Genomic DNA, 16,874 nt, shown 5'->3' on the forward strand with positions numbered 1-16,874 from the left:
CAAATTCTTGAGAAAAAAAAGTTATGCCTGTAGACATTATGTATTTATGTTTGATAATACAGTATAAGTTTTACTCAATGTCATACATAATTGTACCCTTTTCCCCACGACACAGTGTGTAGTTCAATCCTGTTGCTAGGTCAAGTGATCCCAAACTGAGTGAAAATTGTGTATGTCATGGTGGAAAGGGGAGCTGCTTTTAAGATGATATACTAGACCTCTGTATTTCACTTTATTAAGGAATGTTTGTAAGGCTTATTACAGGCAGTGGGGTAGTACAGGCAATTTGGTGTGTACAAGTTTTTCAAAATTTAACATAGGTATCAGAGGAGCTAAATAGAAAAATAATGTTGTAGGACCTTCATTAAATGGACACTCTGGGGTTGATGCAATATTTTATGTATGAAAATTTTTTGTACTTGCTATGTACAAAGCCATTTACCGTTGCAGGGGGTCCCCGGGTTTAAAGCTGTTAATCCTGAAGAGGGTATGGTGGTGAAGAATTGCAGGGTTTAGGAAGTGTTACAACTTGAGGATATGTAAATGATACAAGTTGAACTGTCACTTTTTGTGATATTTTTTGTGGTAATTTATATCTTTTTCATTCTCAATTCCTTGACTTTGTACTGTTTAGAGCACTAGTGAATTCTCTACAAGAACTGGTGCTTTTGAGAAACAAGACCAGCTGTTATTATTTATTACTATGGGATGTGAATAGTGAGTTGATAAGGCTCCTGTGAATGGGTACTTGAACTTACAGTGGGGGAAGTGCAGTGTTGGCTTCCATGTGCACCAAAAGTTAGCATCCAGTGTGCTGTGCCCTTGTTGTCTCTAATGGGACATCAGGCTAACACGACCCACTTTCTTTTTTCACATTTTGCCAGACTTGGTGTGCTGCTGTATGTGGTGACTATTAATTTGTTGGATTTAAGATTTTTGTTTTACTGTTTTTGTAGCAGACAATCTGTAAACAAGAACAGCATTCTTAATTTTTTCATCTTGTATACTGTACAGTATAACATTTTCAACATTAAACACAGGGTGTTGCATGAAGAATCTAACTAAACCATAGGAATTTTCATATTTATCTCAGAATTGAACTGGTAAAATCCAAGGGACCAAGTTGCTCTACTTAGAACAAGTGTGGAAGGTAGCCATGAAATAATAATGATGGCATGTAGTAAATAATAATCTATTAATATCTAAGCTTTCTCAATGTGTTCATTTTAACAACATTATATACATATAAACATAGGTAAACTGTGGTGTGGGGGCTTGTGGATAACAAGCCTTGTGGGGGGAAATCTCTAGATACGGTTAGGTTGGCCAGCAAATGTGTGGTTTTGGAAATGTATGACAGACATCGAGGGTTTAGGCCACATTGATAAGGGGGAAATCAATAGTTTCTTCAGTTCATAAACATTGGAATTTGATTTGATTTTAGTTAAAGTTTACTGAGACTGACACGGTAATGGGATCATAGTTGTGAAATGTGTATAGAGCCACTGCTGGCCTCGTCATAGTGATCCATAACACTACTACCTCTTCCATACTTCAACATCCCTTAGCCACTACCCCGGTACACACTTGTGTAAACTGTTAGAATATGGAAAGGCTTAATGTTAGTATATGGATGCAGGTTTTACAAAGGTTTGGTTATATCATCGTTAGGGTTTTAGAATATTACTCTTCATGAATTCAAAACTAACCTCATTTTCACCACCGTTGTAATTTATTGATAATCCTTAGTGTGAATATAGGAACATAACCCCACAGACTAGATAGACACTTTAGTGTGTTTAAGGTGTACGTACTTACATTTTTGTTGGTGCGTGCTTGCGTGCAGATACATGATATACCCTGTACAGTAAAATATATTTTCATGAATCAAAGTAGCTACAGTAGTAATATGCTCAATAGCCCCATTGACCATATCAAGGACTACAATATAACTACAGTATTGTATTGCAACTTGGCATATACAGTACGCTACTATTTATATTTTAAAAAAGCTTATATAATTTTCACATAGCCTGGCATATTGTAATGGCCCCTGTCTCATCAACAGAAGTATTATATAAATGGGTTATTTACATTTGATTTATATTCAGATTCACCCCCTGTAATTTTCCACTAATTATGAGATGTCATGAACAATCACGCGAACGGTAGCTTCCCCAAGAGGGAGAAGCCCATTTGACTATATGTCAGCAATTATGTAAGCGCGCTCCATGCGACGCCCTTAGTCAGTCTCACTCCCAAACTTACATCAAACGGACGTTGATTCACGTCTATTTACATGGACGCCCTCCTTTCTCATCACACTCATAAATAGTGGAACTCACGGTTGATCTACACTCAGGAATTATACAAATAATACTTTTTAATAAAAGAAGAAACTTCAATTGGGTTTCGTTACTAAAGCCCAATATAATATATGTGTACCAACCTGGTTAACATTGGAATTAACCAGCCGGTTCATATAGTATCCCACCGCTGCCACCTATATGCCACCTATATGAGACTGACTAAGGGCGTCGCATGGAGCGCGCTTACATAATTGCTGACATATAGTCAAATGGGCTTCTCCCTCTTGGGGAAGCTACTGTTCGCGTGATATGTTCATGACATCTCATAGTTAGTGGAAAATTACAGGGGATGAATCTGAATATAAATCAAATGTAAATAACCTATTTATATAATACTTCTGTTGATGAGACAGAGGCCATTACAATATGCTCATTCAATATTTACATATACAGTACTGTATTATATTGTATAAGAGGTTAATATTGGTTTCTCTGATCTTGTAAATTTTCATTTTGTACGATGAGTGCCGTCTTGATATTCAATGGGCTTTTAAGATTGTTTATCAATTGACAAAATATAATTAATTATTTTGAAGTGGGCAGATAAAGACAGAAGCTGATGTCGTTATGGTTTACATTAATTCCCCAAGAGGATTTCTCTTAGTATAATCCCTAATAATAATTTAACATATGATTCTTGAAGATTGTGACAAACGCACATGTTATCGCGAAATGGCATTACACCACACATGTGAAGAAAGGATAGTGGAAGAAAACCTGCAAAGTGTAAGGTTTTGAAACATTTCTATGAGAGTAAGACCCTCATATATTCATGCTTGACTGTGCCACTAATGATTGGTTTGTTGCATTATTAGGTTCTTATGCCCATAAGTTATAAAACCCTGTTGCCGTACAGTATACAGGGTGATTCCCAATTTTGTACAGGGGGTCCCCAAGTTACGAACGTCTGACTTTATGAACACCTGCTGATACGAACGAGGTCACATACAGTAAGGTCAATTTTTTTTAAGAATCGGACGTATGTACAACTGGTTCGTAGTATTAACGTACGAGAACTAGTTTGTGTGGCATAGCGGAGCGGCGGGTGGGATGTAATGTGTCACTCGGTAACGTGCCTGGAAGAAGCAAGCCTTACCCTCACCTCAGTAATATTGTGATCAAGTGCAAACTTTTGTTTCTTATTTTATTAACTGTAGTTTTCTTCACTCATTATGACTGCCAAATGCAAACCTGATGCAAGTGATAGTAGCATCCAAGAAAAGGAAAACAATTACAATGTTAGTGAAAGTTGATGCAATTAAACATTCTGAAAAAGGCGACAAACCCTAAGTCTTTGGTAAAGCTTTAGGCTTCAGTCAGTCAACGATCGAAACAATTTTGAAAGACAAACACAAAATTGTTGAACATGTAAAAAGATCTACACCAATTCATTGTGATTACAAAACAAAGAAGTGGATTGTTAATTGAAATGGAAAGATTGTCAGTGATATGAGTGGAAGATCAGCCAGCCCCAGGTTGCAATGTAAGAGTTAAACTTTAGTTTTTACTTGCCTTTACAGTACTGTATCTTGTCATTCAATATTTTCTTTTCTCTTAAATTAAGTGATTCAAGATGTATAAAAGGACCTAGGCTATGATATAGTTCACATATGGTATGTGTTTTGAGTTGCGTACATTCCTGACATAAGAAAGTCCTTGGAAAAGGAACTCGTTTGGAATTCGGGGACCCCGTTTACAAAAAATTGCAGGGTGTATTTCAAGGACAGTTCTCAGCCAAAATCTTGATATGACAAAATGTTGGATTCAACATACTGTAGTTTCATAGCTACAGTACTTGAAAGAAATTTAAGTAATGCTATTGAGTTTTTGTGTGAAACAACCATAGATTTTTGCATAATTTTATGTAAAGTCTCCCCCCCCAAAGTATCGTTAGACTTTCCATCGCTACAATTTGAAACACCAGATAATATGCTTGGATACGATCCCCAATGCATCCTCATAAGTTGGTACGATCCCTAATGCATCCTCATTAGTACACCTGTTTGCCATATCAGCAACACCTAGAGATGGGGGATAGGATTGAGAGAGGGGGTTGTCCTTGTATGGCATATAAAATACTTGAATATATAAAAAAAAAAATCTATTAAGCTATATTAATGTATGTATCGTGCTGGGTTGAAGCAAGGCATAGGTAAACAAGCCACTGATTGATCATTACAATAACACTGAAATATACATTAAAGGGAAGTGTTTTGCAACATCATAACCGCGACCTCAAAACTGACGTTTCACCATTCCGTCATTGTAGTAAGAGTTTCATTCTTGCCGAGTTGTCAATATGCTTACCTATGTTGTTCACAATATGTCTGATTTATGGAGAGAGGCTAAGCATATAGAACTTGATATTAGAGTGAACAGCTACAGAAATATACAATATATCAGTCTACATGGGAACTGCCATGTTACTGATGTGAAAATTGCATTGCTTTAACACCAAAATAAAATTTAAAATACGTACAGGGACTTTCAGGAACAGAATCCTCTGTCAGCATATAGTAAGTCATTTGTGGTTGTAAGTTTCAGTGTGTCTGCAGCATTTTTATGGCATTTAATCCACCGTGATATTGTGGGTTCGCTCACCCCAGTTCACCGAGGTATCTCAGCGTTACTTATACCCTCGTTGTGACGGGCAATAATAGCACCTTTCACTTCTTGCGATGTCTCCTCAATAATTCCTCACTCCATTAGATGTAAGATCCCTTTGATGACTGACATGGCATTGGTGTCCACTTCCAACATCCATTCCGATACATGTAATACGTGATCTAAAGCCTCAGAGGATTCACATCGTTTGAAAACGTTAATACTCATTCATGCGTAAATGTCGCTCATGTAGAACTACCAACCGTTCAGGTTGAGTAACACTGCTTGGAAAACCTTGAGTCACATCGACCTCATGGCAAACGTTACTCTTTTGGGGGAGATTGTACTTGACTGTACACAATGTGATACAGATGCATTATTGCAGTAAATGTTCAGAATTCCTTCCTTTTTGTCTCACATTTTATAAAGATATATGCATAAAATTACACAAAAAACTATGGCTGTTTCCCTCCAGAATTCGATAACATTACCAAAATCTCTTTCTAGTGCTGTATCTACGAAACTATGCAGAATCCATATTTTGTCATATCAATAGTATTGTTGGTTTAAAATTGTCCCAGAAATACACTTTGCAATTTAATGTAAACAATTGAGAATACTACCCTGTATACACTGGTGTTTAGTTGCATTTTCTTGTGTTTGCATGTTCTCTTGTTGTTGGGATGATTTTAGAATTGGATTGCAAATTTTTTTCAAATGAATCCTTTTTTTTTATGAGTAATTTATATTTTACTGGTAATGACCATTGATGATAAAATTACTGTACTGTACATAGATTCAGCAGCAACTACAACTTCCCAACACTGGTAACTCTACAAATATTTGTTTGGTGTTTCCTACCATAGGTGAAACATCATGGGAAAATTATGTTTCTATTTTTCGGATGAGGGAATCATAACAAATCCATAAAAATGGCAGAGAAATAAACACTGAGTAAACACTGACGAAAAGGGTCGGTCTAATACCAGGGTGTAGCATCTGGCTTTCCCTACATGAATACTAAACTGATTTTCCCCTAATGTTAATTTTTCTGCCATCTTCAATGATTTGTTAAGTTTCTTTCATATGAATAAAGAAAAATGGAGAAAAACATTAATTTTCCTACAGTATGCTACCCATGAGACACCCTGTACAGCAAAATTGTCTACAAGTTGAATGGAAATTTCTTCATGCTCTTTACCAGTAAGAAAGAAGAATTAAATGTACTAACCCCTTGTATATGGGGTCGCCTCTAAGCTGAATAAAATCGTCTGGTGTTAGCCAAATGAAATAATAAAAGTGGTGACAATAGTGAAGGGTTTGGAGTGTATTTCATCAAGGTTATGTTGTAAGACAAGCCACAAATGTTAATTGCCTTGGTGGGGGAATAATATACTGTACTGTACTTCCTGTGTTCTCATTGATCATGAAATTGAACAACTGCTACTCTGAGAGTAACCACTGGGGCCACTATATGACCAGTTTTGTGTGCTGAAGTTTATAGCAAGTGTCCTCCTCGACATGTAAGAGCGTGTTAGTATGTAAATTGCTAATTACCTAAATACACAGTTTATACATACATATACAGCATATATCAATGTTTTCTCCTATTATCACTTAAAATACCCTGTACCTACAGTGCAATGAGCTTACTGAGCTCCTTAAAATCCTGTTCTGCAGATGCATGGATGAGCAAGAGATTCCCAGCGACTGGAAAATAGCATAAGTGAGTCCTATACTTAAGCAGAGATCGCCACTGCATGAATAATTATACAGTAGACCATTGAACTTGACCAGCATAGTGTGTAAAGTACTAGAGATCATTATACAGGATTTCATGATGGAACCTCTACAAAACAACCCTGTGAAGGGTGCGAACATAGTTTATGCCTGGATGCTTCTGCATGACTTATTATTTGAGTTGTTGGGTGAGTGGGCTCAGATTCTGGAGTGTGGTGGCAATATCGACAATATATATACCTAGACTTTGGGGGAGCATCTTAGTATGGATCGGAGACTTTCTTCATGTCTGCAAGCAGTGTGTGGTGATTAATGGCATACAATCTGTCATGTGTACCTATAACAAGCAGGGTACCACAGGACAGTGTAAAGGGGCTGTTGTTATTTGTTTGTTTCACCTATACACTCCTCCAAACATTTGTTTGTAGACAATGCTAAGCTATAAAGGGAAATTGGAAATCAGATGGACTGAAATGTGACAGGAAGATCTCTGTCAGCTCCAGGAGTGGTCAAAGAAATGGCTGTTAAGATTCAGTGTTACAATGCAAAAGGATGGACCGTGGCAGTACCAAGAGTGAGGAGGCGTATTTCATGTCCCATTGTGACGAGGAAGCATCGTTAACTGATATCAAATGTGAAAAGGAACTGGATATTTATTTTCACAATGAACTGAAGTTCTCTGAACATGGTGAGAAGGTGAATCAGCTGATCTAATAGGTCTTATAAGGAGGGCGTTCACACACCTAGATGGTCCGGCCCTCAAATGCTACTCAAAAGCGAAAAATTTACTCGTTTGGAATACTGTACTCTCACTCTGGTGCCCGAGATATTCTAGAGGATGTTACTTGATTGGAAATGCCTAGAGGGAGGCATCAGACAATTGTAAGCGCTGCAGCACCTCAGTTACCCAGAGAGATTGGAATGCCTGCAGTTGCCTAGCTTATACTGTAGGCAGGCAAGGAATGACTTGCTGGTAATAGAATCTATAAACACCTCTGAGTTATTACAGTGCTCAGTTGAGTGTTCATACGTGGAACTTGTGGTTACTTGCTGCACTAGAGGTTACAGCTATGATAAAACCACAAGTTCCAAAAATTGTCAGGGCAAAATTTTTTGGAGTGAGAATCGTGAACTCTTAAAACAGCCTGTCAGAGAGTGTTGTGATGGCACTGAGTGTTAGCTCATTCAAGACCAGACTTGACCAACACTGGCACAGGTACAGATACATTCTGGAGCCATAACAAGTAAGTATCTCAAAGTATTGTGTGAAACATTGAGACCACAGATGATATATATTGGGACATGCATTTACTTTGACATACACCATAGTGTAAAATAAGTAGTAATGCAGTGCGTATTTATTATGGCGTAATTAATTTGATGTTTGGCTACCAAATGTAGTAGGATCAGTATGCCACAGAGCAACGCATGCCAACCCTTGCAGGACATCATGAGTTGCATGTAGCATTTCGAAAGTCATTGGACCCATCTTTGCAGATACTTTTTGAAATACTGTATATGACCAGTGTAGTACTTGCCAACACCGCACAACAGAGATATGACTGATCTCCCAAGCGGCTAACAAGCCAACAAGTGGCGAAGAGGATAAAGTAAAGTATTGTAGGGGTATCGATATATTAATGTTGTCTAGCACTCAGGATGGAAGGAAACTCTAATGTGGTTTTCTTATATAATATAAGATATATGATAGACAGTCTGGTGCTGGAGATGTTGCTTGTTCAGGAAGATGGGCAGAATGAGAGTTGGTTGGTGAGGAAGCTGAGAGGACAGCTGGTGGGTCGCCATGCTCGCTGGCGGGAGCGAGGACCGCCAGGCAGGCGAGGAGAAGCGAAGGGCTGCTAGGCAGCAGCGGAGGAGGAGGTGTTGCTTGTTCAAGAAGGTTGGTCAGAATGAATTCTCAATGGAGAGACAGAGCTTATATACCCAGCAGCAGCTATGGGTCATGTTGGGAAAACCCGAGAAGTCGCCGGTGAATAGTTTCGTTGCTAGGCAACGGCACGTTGGAATGTGATAGCAGGTGGTGGGCTGCTACGCAGTTTGTAGGGGAGACGTCCACTACAATACTCCCCCTTCCCTCCAGGCGGTGTAGGAGACTTGTTGATTGTAGAATTGCTTAGCACATGTGAGGCAGACCGGGCGGTGCATGCCTCATGTGAGACAACGGCGATGGCGTGATGAGCCGATCGCTGAAATACAACTGTCTAGATACACACTATCTGTAGGAGAAGGGAGAAAAAGGTGTGTGGAGGCGATGAATGTTGTGCTTCCCTCACGACAGGTACAGGGTCGTCAGATGCGCCTGCTGAGGTGTGTGTGGGCCTGGGTCAGGAGCAGGGGCTGCGTCAGCAGAAGCGGATTAGGGCTCGTGACAGCAGCTGGGTCCACGACAGCAGCAGGGTGCAGGACATTAGCAGGGAGTACCTGAGGGAGAAAAGAGGGTGTGTGGAGGCGATGGATGTTGTGTGCTTCCCTCACGGCAGGTACTGAGTCGTCAGATGCGCCTGCTGGGGTGTGTGGGCCTGGGTCAGCGTCTGAGGCATGGCGGGTGTGCTGGGGTCGTCAGAATGTGGTGCGTGAGGCAGGAAGAGGAGCCGGTGTCTGCTTGAAGACTGGGAGCGTGATCAGTGTCTCCTCCATCCTGTGTGAGTGCTAATCTCCGGGAGTCACCATTGTAGGGGTATCGAGATATTAATGTTGTCTAGCACTCAGGATGGAAGGAAACTCTAATGTGGTTTTCTTATATAATATAAGTTATATGAAGACAGTCTGGTGCTGGAGATGCCGTGTGGTGGGGAGCTGCTCAGTAGAAGATGTTCGGTGAGTAGCGTGTTGAAGGAGGTAGATGTGCAGGAGCTTCGTTAGAGAAGATGTTGCCTGTTGCTGGCCTCCTGGTTGAATAAATGTTAACAGCTAGGAGCTTGCTGGAGGAGGTGTTGCTTGTTCAGGAAAATGGGCAGAATGATAGTTGGTTGGTGAGGAAGCTCAGAGAAGGACATGCTCGCTGGCGGGAGCGAGGACCGCCAGGCAGGCGAGGAGAAGCGAGGGGCCGCCAGGCAGCGGCGGAGGAGGAGGTGTTGCTTGTGGTAGAAGTGAGGCCGGAATGAATCTCAATGGAGAGACAGAGCTTATATACCCAGCAGCCGCTATGAGTCATGTTGGGAAAACCCGAGAAGTCGCCGGTCTTTTGGCTCGGTTGCTAGGATACGGCGGCATTGGAATGCGGATACGCTTGGTTGCTAGGGAAGACGGTAACAGGTGGTGGCGTGGCTACGCAGTTGTAAGCAGTTGTAGGGGAGACGTCCACTACAGTATATCACATCATTTGTAATTCTTGTCTACTATAGATGTTTGTCTTGTACCTGTCATGAGCAACTCCTGTACAATCAACAACTGTATGAAGTTGAAAACCAGGCTACCAGGACCTAAAACTTGCACAGTACAGTGGGTGACAATGAGTTATGGGGTTGATGTTATTACATTATTTTAATTTTATTAGCTAACTAGCTGTTCGGGTGGTTATCTGTTCTTTGTTTGGTAGTATCACATTGGATAAAGAACTCTGTAGAGCATCTCCAGTTTATTGAGCCAGGATGATGTTTATATTAGGCTTAATAAGCAAATTGTCTTAATCAAAATTTATTAACTCTCCTGGTGAAGTGATTCCCCATCTGGAGTACTGTCACCCCGTCTGGTCCCCGAGATATGCTAGGGACTGTCAGTTGGTTAAAAATGTTCAAAGGAGGGCCACCAGACTGGTGCCTGCCCTTCGGCACCTCAGCTACCCTGAGAGATTGGAGCGCCTGATCTTGCCTAGCTTATGCTACATACGGGCAAGGGGTGACCTAATTGAGGTGTATAAGCATTTCAAGGGGCACTACTCAGTCGAGTGTCCTTACTTGGAGCTGGCGGACGCTTGCCCCACAAGGAGTCACAGCTCAAGATTGAAAAAGCCACAAGTCCAGAAAACTGTGAGGGCAAACTTTTTTAGGGTGAGAGTAGTGAACTCTTGGAACAATCTACCAGAAAGTGTGACGGCACTGAGTGTGAGCTCTTTCAAGACAAGACTTGACCAACACTGGATCCAGTGCATGCCCAGTACTTGCCAACAGTGCGTAACAGAGACGTGACCGATCACCCAAGCGGCTAACGAGCCGATCTTTTGGTGAAGAGGATAAAGAAAAGGAAAAGTAATCAGAGAAGTGACCGATCGCCCAAACGGCTAACGAGCCTATCAGTGGTGAAGAGGATTAAAGTAAAATAAAATGACAAGCAATCGTCACTTTCAAACTAACACACTGAGAGTGATACATAAAAAAAGCAATCAAGGGTTTTGATATATGGTACAAACACCATAATCAATGAAAAGTAAAAATGCTAACAGATAATGATACCAGAGATAACTTGCAAAAACAGTGCTACAAAAGAGAAAAATATGAAATGTCTCAAAATATTAAATGATCAGATACGGTAATTGTTCATATGACAAACCTCTATGGCCCACTGGTTGGGAATTAGGTGGCTACCATAGGTGGGTGCAACAATTGGTCTCGAGAGATGAAAGGTAGTGGATCTAAATTGATGGAGGGTGGGATGTCTCGGTGGATGAGGGACGTGGGGCTTCAATTGATATGATGGATGAAAGGGGGCAGGTCTGGGCTGATCTGGCAGTTGAGTGGTTGATTGCTTGTCTCCAAAGGCTCCAGCCAATGACTAGCAAACAACCAATTGTCACTGATACACATGTGCCAATGGCGATGTTTCTCGTTACTTTTCCTGTAAGAGAAATTGATATCATTGAAGTTAAACTATAGGATACTTGTATATACATTAACTTAGTTTAGCAAATGTGAAGTATTGACACATAAATGTCATCTGTGCAGAACAATACAGTATTTGGGATAGGGACAATACAAATAAGCAAATACTATTTTTTCTCGTCTTGAGAAGTTAAAATTCACAGTTTTATAATTGGAGTTACTGTAAAGTAAGTTATGGAGAACTGAGATCCATAAGTGAAATTAACTCTTATGTCAGTACATCTAATATTAATGGTCATAATACAGGTGTTTGTATTAAAGAAGGTGAGTTGGAATTGATGCTTCCTGTGATAAAGAGTTTCAAAACTAAATCTTGAACATTATTTGTGCAATGTTACATGGGTAGCCCTTTGTGATTAACAACGAAAGCGTTTTCTTACTCCTGTTGATTTCAATCTTTGCATCAAGTGTTCTGGTGTCTGATGAAGATGTTGATGTCAGTCTTGGTGTAGAAGATGAAAGACTTGGCAGTGATGTTAAAGAGGAAAAACTTGATGTTGACAAAGATGGTGGATCTGTTGATGGTGTTGATAAAGATGGTGGACCTGTTGATGGTGTTGACAAAGATGGTGGACCTGTTGATGATGTTGACAAAGATGGTGGACCTGTTGATGGTGTTGACAAAGATGGTGGACCTGTTGATGGTGTTGATAAAGATGGTGGATCTGTTGATGGTGTTGATAAAGATGGTGGACCTGTTGATGGTGTTGACAAAGATGGTGGACCTGTTGATGGTGTTGATAAAGATGGTGGACCTGTTGATGGTGTTGACAAAGATGGTGGACCTGTTGATGGTGTTAGATGCCTGTTGATGGTGTTGATAAGACATGGTGTTGACCCTGTTGATGCGTTGATGACGATGGTGGACCTGTTGATGATGTTGACAAAGATGGTGGACCTGTTGATGATGTTGAGATGGTGGACCTGTTGATGATGTTGACAAAGATGGTGGACCTGTTGATGATGTTGACAAAGATGGTGGACCTGTTGATGGTGTTGATAATGATGGTGGACCTGTTGATGATGTTGACAAAGATGGTGGACCTGTTGATGATGTTGACAAAGATGGTGGACCTGTTGATGATGTTGACAAAGATGGTGGACCTGTTGATGGTGTTGATAATGATGGTGGACCTGTTGATGATGTTGACAAAGATGGTGGACCTGTTGATGATGTTGACAAAGATGGTGGACCTGTTGATGGTGTTGACAAAGATGGTGGACCTGTTGATGGTGTTGACAAAGATGGTAGAGTTGATGGAGGTAGTATTGTAGTTAGTGCTGGCGGTGTACTTGTTATATATGAAGTCAGTCTTGATAGTGACTGTGTTGTAGTTGTTCTGTGTGGCGGGGAACTTTTCATGTGGAATGATCTCGTCTTCAGAGTTGAGATGACAGGTGTTAGTGGTGTTGTGGTGGGTGAGCGTGCCGAAGTTGTCCGAGTTATATTCGTGACATTGATACTTTTGTTTTTCTTGTCCCTCTTCGGTTTGCCTGAAAATAATTGAGTAAACAACTGTAGTTTATTATTAAAGTGACTAATTTGTCTTGACATCTGTGGGACTTTATGGTCGTATGTCCCGCTGTCCGTCTGAAACTTTAGGGGCTGTGAAAATGAAATCGTCTTGGGTAAATAATGAACCTAAATGCTGTAAGTATGATAGGTATGTTAGTATTTTGAATAATGCAAAACTTTGGAAATCTACAATATTTTTATACCCTCTTCTGTGTTAAAGAAGATACTGTATATTGAAATAATAAATGTTAAATACAGTTTACCCCGCTTAACGCGCTTTCACTTAACGCGTTTTATCATATACGCGGTGCCTTGCCAAAGCTGAACTTTCACTTAACGCGGGTTTTTCCACAGCTACGCGGTGAGTGTCCGGCTCGGATGCTATTTTTAGATTTTGACCACGCGCCACCCACCCGCCCGCCTGCCTGCCTGCCTCTCCCTCCTCCTCCCTCCGCTTGGGTAAGCGGCGCGGTAAGGTTGCGCAGTGTGTGTCTTTGTTGCGTTATCACTGACGTCATATGACGTCTCGGACTGTGATTGGCCATGCAGCCCTACCCCCCTCTGCTGCTAGCTGTAATTGGCTTAAAGTATTATGACGTGACTACCCCGGGGAGGGAGGGAGGGAGGAGAGACGACGCTTGACCTAGCCGCGGCAGTTTCATCCCTCAAGGCCACGCCGGGTTAACGCGCATCCATTGTTCCGTAAAATGGCTTCCGCCGGACCACCACCCCCAGAGAGAAACCTTTCCTTACCTGGACCCAGCGGCACTAAACCAAAGAAGACACGACGTTCATTAAGCTACGAGCTGAAGTACCAAATTGTTCAAGATTTGGAGAAAGGAAGACGCCAAGTTGATCTCGCGCGCCAGCATGGCGTCAACGAATCTACGATTCGTACAATAAAGAAGGATGCAGCCAAGATAAAGGAGCACATGAAGATCACAAAGTCTGCAGGTGCTTCATCTATCAGGTATTGCCAGAACAGGGTGCTGGCAAAAGTGGAAACTTTGCTGGTGAGTTATTTGGTGCGTCAGGCGCGACGCAACATGGCGGTGGACACGCGCTCAGTGCAGGAGTACGCACGTGAGCTATACGCAGCAGTGACACGTAAACTGGGAATTGCAGAGCCCAAACCCTTCAATGCTTCCCATGGTTGGCTGCATAGGTTTAAGAGGAGGAACAAGGTCACCAACATCAGCATTGTTGGTGAGGAAGCGAGTGCTGACCGTGCGGCGGCTAGAGATTTTCCTCCGTTTTTACGTGAGATTATGGAGGAAGGACAGTACAGTGACGACCAGGTGTTTAACATGGACGAATCTGGTCTTTTCTGGAAAAAGTTACCTTCCAAGACCTTCGTTGTCCAGTCTGCGAGCAAGGTAAGGGGCCGGAAGATGCAGAAGGAACGCATCACCGTCCTGTTTACCACCAATGCCTCCGGTACCTGTAAACCAAAGTTATCGGTGATTCACAAAGCCCGCAAGCCGCACGCCTACAAGAATATGGACATGAACAAGCTTAATGTCCACTGGCTAACCGCACGTAAGGCGTGGATGTCCTCTTCTCTGTCCCTCTTCTGGTTTGACAACTGTTTTGTTCCTGACGTGCAGAAATTCTGCGAGCAACAGAATGTTCCTTTCAATATTTTGTTGCTCCTTGACAACGCACCTGGACACTCGCCCCTACTTATGGATCGTCACCCCAACGTAAAAGTGGTCTTCCTTCCTCCCAACACTACGTCATTAATCCAGCCCATGGACCAGGAGTTAATCTGCAATGTTAAAGCTGCATACTCGGCAAAGAAATTCAAGCTCCTGAACGACTCTACCAACACCAAGGATGAGTTGCGTAAGCTGGGTGACACCGACAGCGAGAGTAAAAGCGACGAGGACAAGGAACAAGAGGCGGCGACTCAAGAACTTCTCGTCAAACAATTTTGGAAGAAGTTTAACGTCAAACAAGCTGTAGACTTCTTGGTGGAGGCATGGAATCTGCTGTCTATTGCTACGATTCGTCACGCATGGAGACATGTGTTGCATGGCATACCAGGTGAGAGGAGGAGTGAACCTGTGACTGGTCAGGTTCAGACTGTTGCAGTAGCAGTGGACCTTGCCAGAGAAGCTGCGCTCAGTATTACAGCTGAAGGCTTCTCCGAGACCACCAACGAAGACATCATGGAGGTGATCAGAGATCCTGAAGTGACTGCCGACGAGATGTTGGAAGAAGAACCCGCCAGTGAAGAGGAGGAAGAAGGTGCGTCATTCTCCGAAGAACCTAGTTTAAGTCATAGTGATATTAAGTGTCTCATAGAGTTAACAGAAAAAATTAAGTCCATCGTTTCCCGCGACACTGACGATGAACGCCATGACGTCTTCCATACCCGACTGGTGCAGGCTATGGAGCCGTACATCACGGTGTATCATGACAACATCAAAGCCAGCCGTCAGCAAAGCATAACCGAGTTCTTCGCCCGCAACCCACCACAGCCAGCCCAAGCCAGTGATAGTGATAGTGAAGTTGATTTTGAGGGATTTGTCAGGGAAGCCATAACAACTGTAAGTGACAGTGATATTGATTCACCTAGTAATGGTGATTCACCTAGTAATGGTGATTCACCTGAGGGGCAGTAATCTGCCCTCTGCCTCGGAACCAGCCTCCATCCCCGTATGCCGACCCATCTCTTCTACTACCGTGAGTGTTCCTCAAAAATTTTCGTTTTTAACCTATTCTTTATTTTTCCTATGTTAACCTTTATCTTTCCTAACCTAACCTCTTTTATATGACTTGTTTTTCATGCCACCATAAAGTTAAGATAGAATTTTTACTACAACATAGTTATTTGTCGTCAAAAAGTGGAGTTTGGGGGTCGGGCTGGGTTCTATTGGAATTAATCCCATATGTTCTGTTATTCACTTAACGCGGTTTTCACTTAACGCGGGACCCTCTGGGTTCAATTGACCGCGTTAAGTGGGGTACAACTGTAGCAGGAAGTTGACTATTTTTTGTGCATTCGGTAATACTGTAGTACCGGTATTTAATGCGCTCCCGTACATCTGTAAGTGAGTGCCATTGCGAGAAGAAGGTAAGTCAGGCAAATAAATTATTCGGTTTTATAAAAAGGTCGTTCAGATATCTAGACGGTCCGTCCCTCGTAACGATCTTCAAGAGTGAAGTGCTTCTCCATCTGGAGTACTGTCACCCCGTCTGGTCCCCGAGATATGCTAGGGACTGTCAGTTAGTTGAAAATGTTCAAAGGAGGGCCACCAGACTGGTATCTGCACTTCGGCACCTCAGCTACCCTGAGAAATTGGAGCGCCTGAACTTGCCTAGCTTATACTACAGACGGGCAAGGGGTGACCTAATTGAGGTGTACAAGCATCTCAAGGGGCACTACTCAGTCGAGTGTCCTTACTTGGAGCTGGCGGACGCTCGTCCCACAAGGGGTCACAGCTCAAGATTGAAGAAGCCGCAAGTCCAGAAAACTGTGAGGGCAAACTTTTTCGGAGTGAGAATTGTGAACTCTTGGAACAATCTACCAGAAAGTGTTGTGACGGTGTAGTGGATTTCTCCCATGCAAAAGCTGTTTGTCGCTGCGTAGCCGACCCCACGAATTCCACAGTGTATGCCTCGTGGTCTAGGTCAATCAGCGCCGCCATATATCACAGAGCGGGGGTCAACTACTAAGCCACGCCTATCCCCCCCGCTATTTAAGACCTGACCTCGTGGTGACCTGTCTCTTTCTACCTCCACCAACCAGCCAGCAACACCTCCCCCTCCTCCGCCTGCCTGGCGGTCCTCGCTCTCGCCAGC

The sequence above is a fragment of the Homarus americanus genome, unplaced genomic scaffold (genome assembly GCF_018991925.1).
Source record: "Homarus americanus isolate GMGI-L3 unplaced genomic scaffold, GMGI_Hamer_2.0 scaffold56009, whole genome shotgun sequence".
NCBI lineage: Eukaryota > Metazoa > Arthropoda > Malacostraca > Decapoda > Nephropidae > Homarus > Homarus americanus.